Raw genomic sequence first — 6,334 nt, 5'->3', positions numbered from 1 at the left:
CTGATATGGCTGAAAGTGTTCAGCATGATGAGATCTATTACTGGTCAAATTATAGTTTTAAGCTGTTAAGCCATGTTGGAGTTATTGCCCTTTTTCGACGATTTTTGCTATTTTTAATGTTATTTCTTTCCGAAATCTTCTCCTCTGACACTACTTGACCAATTGAAACCAAACTTGGTATGAATGTTCCTTGGGGTATACTGCATAGAATTGATATGGGGATTTTTGATTCGTCAAAAAACATGGCCGCCGTTACTAAAAACAGAACATAAGGGTCAGACAGTAGTTTTTCACATATATCTCCTAAATCGTTAGGTTTATCCAAATTCTTTCAATAGCTGAAATGATCCATAATATTAGGACTACAAAAGTCTTCAGACTCCTTGTAAGAGTTATTGCCCTTGAAAGGGAAAAATGACTTTTTTTTTTAATAGTTTTCAGTTAATATCTTGAAAACTATGATAGATTAAAAGAAACTTTCATTTCAATTGTTTAAAAGATCTTGTGATAATCCTACCAAAGACTTCTTTAGTCAAAATTGTTGGCTCCTGGGAGCCTCTTGTTTTAAAAATAAATTTAAACATTTTCTAAAAAGGAAAAACATTTATGTACATTTTATAGGTGCATTTTGCTTCTTGTGATGTGAAGCCAAATCTCCATAATGATTTCTAAATATACCCCTATCTTGTGAAAACACTGGGATTTCACATGCTATTTATAGACCCTTCACTTCCGGTGACCAGTACTGCACTGCAAGTCTGCCAACCCCACATGCCATTCTGAGGATTGTGAGCTGACATATGTAGAACCGTGCTGATATATAGTCCTCTTCAGGTTAAAGTTAAGGTAAAGTCCAGAGAAGCCATTGAATATTGTGAAATTAGCATAGAAGCCTATGGGAAGTGGAATTAGTGGTTTCTAGCCTATATATTCTTGGACAGCAAAATTGATGTCCATGTCAATTAATTGACCGAGAACATTTCAAATGACCAAAAGAAAAAAGAAACAGCCAGATATGGTAAATACATAGTGAAAATTACGTCTTATCAACTTTTGAGTACACATGGTCGTTTCCATATAGGTATATTTTTGGTAGGAAATAATGTACACATAAATTTTATCAAGAAATCCTGAAGTTTTATGCTGCAGTGTTTGCATTTTAAGCTATATTATGTTAAGTAGGTGGCCTTAGGAAAACATTTTAACATTTACAAAAGTATCAAACGGAAACGATTGAGAGGGCGGAAATATTAAGAGTAGCAACTATTCTTTGCCTAGCTATCCATAATGTTGTGTTCTAAACTTATATAACCTAAATGGTGAGTTACCATGTGACAAACTCTTATTTGGAGCATCTCGGATGTCATAGGCGGACCTGGTAAATTGGAGAGGGGTGTTATGCTCAACTACTTATCGTTTTATAATCTTAAAATCAGCAGAAGGGAAATTAAGGGAACCTGCATGAATTTGAATGGTAATAAAAACACACGAACTGACCCCTCTTAGGCCTGTCAGGCATTCGGAATTTCAGGTTCTGCCACTGGATGCGTTTTAATTATTTCATATTTTAATTTAAAAGAAAGAAAGAAAGATATTGTGTAGGTAAAAAGGTACATGTAACTAAACCGGATGACAAATTCAAATACTGTATTACCTCCTCTGAAACCTTTTTCTCTAACCAATTAATCTGTCTCACTACAATATTCGAAGGAAAACGTACCACAAATCACGTCATTTGTATCTAGCTATCAGCCCACCCCCATATTCTGAAAATTATGCGCGTAAGGGACAAGCTGACTTATATTAAGTGTAAGTACTTTCAATGAACAGACATCTTTACATGCGTTTACCTGTTGTTTATAGACTCACTATTCCAGGCATTGACGGGAAAGAAAAGTCAGGGCACAAATCGCCGAACAAATATAGGACCAGAGGCCTTCTATGTCCTGCTTTTATTCAACGAGCAATTTTCACCAATATATTTAATAGACACTATGGAGAATAAACAAGCCACAACATGTACCTCAGAGGCACCAGTGCACCATCTAATCTATTATACTATAATAATATCAAGATGATAGCAAATTTACCTTATATTGGCGCGAAAGGATTCTTATTTTTTGGCGCAATTCAACTACGAAAAATAAACTGCCGCAGAGGGATTACTGACGCAAAATGAGTTGTGATGCAAAAGAGTCCCTTTATTGTGCAAAACGAGATTGGCCAAAGAAATAATATTTTTAATTAGAAAAAAATAAATGTTAAAAATAATGAATATATGGTCAAAATTTTTAAAAAAAATCAAAATATAAGTATATGTACATAAGTAAAGGGGAAATAAGAAAATTCATCAGTCAAAATGGCTTATGCTTACTTCCGCAGTGCTAGAGGTTACCTGGCAAGCTATTTTCTGACTTGGGGTATGGAGGAACGGAATTCCAACCTCTTACGTTGTAGGAGTCGGCTTATGCCCAGTCTATAAATAGCTTCCTTTAATCTTTGTTGCGATGAGCCAGCAACTATCAAGAAATTAACGAGTACATTCCTTCCACTTGTCCTTCAAAATTTCACCTATATTTTACTTATAATTTACAAATGTAGGACAAATGGGATGGCACCCTCTTAACCAGTTTTAGCACGAAGGGATCTCGAAAAATGATTTACTTTTTGTTCCACTTGATCAAACGAAGTGCCCTCCCAAAGTTCGTTCCAATGTTCCGGTTGAGCGATGCAGGCTTTAATTTTTTTTTGCTGTAGTATTAAATTGAATTTGAAACCTACTACATTTTAATTAAACAGGGTATCCCCTATCTGAATGCACTACAACTTCTATAGATTTTTATAGATGTTAACAAAATATTAGCCAGTTGATTAAAGACCCCATCAATATCAAAATATGACATTCAAATGTATATAACGGAAGGATAGTCAGTTACCGAGTTACTCGACGCAGGACCGGCGATCATGCATTGAATCGTATGTAAAAAAAACTATATAAATTATTAACAACCCACTCTTATTTAAATAAAAAGAACCTTTAAAATACACAAAAGAGGTTAGAACAAATGGAAAACTGATACGTCGGGTAACTATTGAACATATTGAATTTAAAGATGCAGTTAAGTCTCGGAGTCAAATATCATCTTCAAAATATATCCAAATGGTCACATTGACTTATTTCGATCGGTTCACATTTGCACCTATACATGTATAATTTGCTCTCGATGAGAGAAGATAATCTCAATCAATTTATTGCCAAATGAATCCATCGCCTAAGTTTGATAGCTCAGTCGCATGGGTACACTTCTACTGAGCAAGGTCAAGTTAGTACAATGACAATTGTTTCACTTCAGACGCGGAAGTTGGTTTTATTTCAAAATTGAATGACAGTAATAGTAGATGATAATATCTAGATTTAAAACAAATTTTCAATTATTTTTTCGATGTCATTAAATTTTTACTTTACAGTTTTTCTATGAAGCCACAGTGACCCTTGTCATTCATGGCTACATCACAGTGGTATCTTTATACAATCTTTCATTAGATTGTTTTGTACAACTTCTTGTTTTTATCCTAATCTAACTAGTTTACACTTAAAGTCTTTATACATGTTACACCATACTTTTATTGCACTGGGTTTTGTTCCTGCTTTGTTCTTCAAAAAATCCTTTAATTCTTTAGTAGGACATTTAATTTATAGAATTGTATCCTTTTTGTAAATCTGTCTGTATTTTGTCTCTTCCTAAGTATTTGCTTAATTAATTGGCTATATACATGAAGAGTACGATATGAAGACACATGAAGGTGTTCTTACAGGACAAAAACATTCCGGCAACTCAGTTTCGTAATGTCTTTATATACCTTAAACCTCCCTCAAACCCAAGTTAAAACTTTCGAACGATACTATTTCAGCCTACATATGCTATACTTTCACGTAACGATAATTATTTCTGCATTCAGATCTGCACCTTATAGAAAATCATATATTTATCTCACACTAAAATCAAACAAATCGGACAAAATCAAGAACAACAGCTCTTGCAAAGTGCCAATTTCATGTACGATCTATATTATTTTAATCTCAAGAGCACAACAACCAAATGAAAAAAACTGATACTGGTTGTGTGAATAGTAACTGTTTCAGAACAAGAAATGAAGGTGAATTGGGTGGGTTTTTGACATGCATGAATTACCCTCTGTCTGACTTGTTTTTTTTTTTTAAAGATACCTACTTCAAAATATAGACAAGTTAAATGAAAAAAAAATAAAGATTTTACAGTCAAGTTCCAAAAACATGCCCAATCTGCTACAGAATTTAGAGGAAGACACAAGGAAGATATATGGGGGAAAGATATCAAAGATCATAGCATCATGTAGTATAGAATTCTCATGTTACAAACACCATACAATAAATAAACCTGAGACCTGCAATAAAGTCAAAATGAAGGAAAACAATATTCAATCCAGTTCTCAGGATCAAATAAAAAAATAAGAAGGACTAAAGGGATATTCATGTAGATGTTAAAAACTCATGCGAATTGAAAACAGGAAATATGACATCCTTGCAGAAAAATGACTAGAAATGGGAAAAGTCACATGAGTCAAAATAACAAAAGTGATGTGCGGCAACGATGAACTTTTACATTTATTAACGTCTGGGAGTGAACAGGAAAGGCGCTAGGTGGAACAGTTCAATGAAATTTTGAATCGACCAACCAAACATCTCTAAGCATAAAATCAACATCAGCATTGAACCATTCAAGAAATAATATCGGTAATATCTTTAGTTTGAAATAAAGGTGCCATCAGCAAGAATCTTTAAAAATGAGCATTGCATGATTGCAACAACTGGAGAGGAATCATACTTCTATCTTTACAAACAAGATAATGGTTTAAATCATAATCAAGGTAATTTCATAAGCCATTGATTACACTCTCAGGAAAAAGGAAGAGGGATTCCACAAAGGAAAGGGTGCACTGACCAGACTTTCATACCCGGAATAATTATTGAATACTGTATTGAATGGCAAAGACGACTGTGCATCAACTTCAATGACTTTAAAATGACATTCGACAGCATCCACATCCATCAGAGGGAAACTTTTAAGATCATAAGGTATCAAAGAGCATTTCATAAATCTGAAGAAAAAAATCTTTAATATCGGTAACTTCGAATGCATAGTTGGGTTTCAAAGATAGTTATCGAGCAAAAACAGGGGTAAGTGAAGAATATGTCATGTAATAACTTTATTTGTCATAGCCATTGTCTTCTGGTTATGCGGCAATCAAAGTCCGAGGCATCAAGATGGATGGGAAACCTTTCATGCTTAGCATATCTTCCTTTTTGCGATGGTCTTGCCTTACTAAAATCACCGGATATCAAACATATTCAAACAAATTTGCCTTTAATTCTACACTAGAATATCAGAAATGACGGTTCTTAACAACCACAACTTTCAGTCAGAACTAGTCTTCTAGATAAAGAAGCACTGCCCCGGTCAGATGAATTTGTAGTATAATTAGAGTATATGTAAGTGCAGCTACTTACATCTTGACATTAAAAACCATCTGTCAAAAGAGAGGACTGAATTCAACGACTTTTCTTTAACCTGTGGCAACATCCCTTCAGCATTTGCGTATGGAGTTTTCATATCACAACACATACGCTATGCCAGAGCTTTCCGTAACAACGCAGTTTTTTTTCTGTTCTTACAACTAGGCTTCTGGTACATGGTTATGTTACTTAAAAAGATTGATGTCATCACTTAAGAAGTTTTATGGCCGTCATTATGAACTCCCGGATTATTATGGTGTATCCATCTGCACCACGATAACCAATTTGTTCATCGTGTCATAGTTTTCCTTTTCTCAATTGACTATCCCGGAGGTGAGATTTTATGAGAGACTCGGTGCGTGTTTCTAGAAAACTAGAAGACGCTAACCCATCCGGTGCACACGTTCCATGCTCCTAGTTTTTAGTGGAGTCTGGATTGCTCATTTACTTTTGTTTCGTGTTGTTTTTGTTATTCCATGTTCTTTGTTATGTCTGAATGGTTTTCCCTGTCTAGTTTTTATCCTTAGAATATATTCTTCTGATTACGCTCAAATATTGGTTGCCTCGATTACTTTTGTTGAATATCTGGAAATCTGACCTGAACACCTCACGTATCAAAGTGAAAGTATATTTACCCTACTGTACGTTAAAAATGCTGCAAAATGGGTGAGGCTGACCAAGAAAATCTCACAGAAATTGGTGATATGTTAAAATTAAGTTGGCAGTAAAAGTAGACGATAATATCTAAAGTAGATTTAAAACAAATTTCAATTATTTTTT

This window comes from Perna viridis, chromosome 8 (genome assembly GCF_037379345.1).
Source record: "Perna viridis isolate PV_CMFRI_1.1 ecotype Kerala chromosome 8, ASM3737934v1, whole genome shotgun sequence".
Classification (NCBI taxonomy): Eukaryota; Metazoa; Mollusca; class Bivalvia; order Mytilida; family Mytilidae; genus Perna; species Perna viridis.
The sequence above is the reverse complement of the archived record's forward strand: the minus strand, read 5'-3'. Positions refer to the sequence as shown.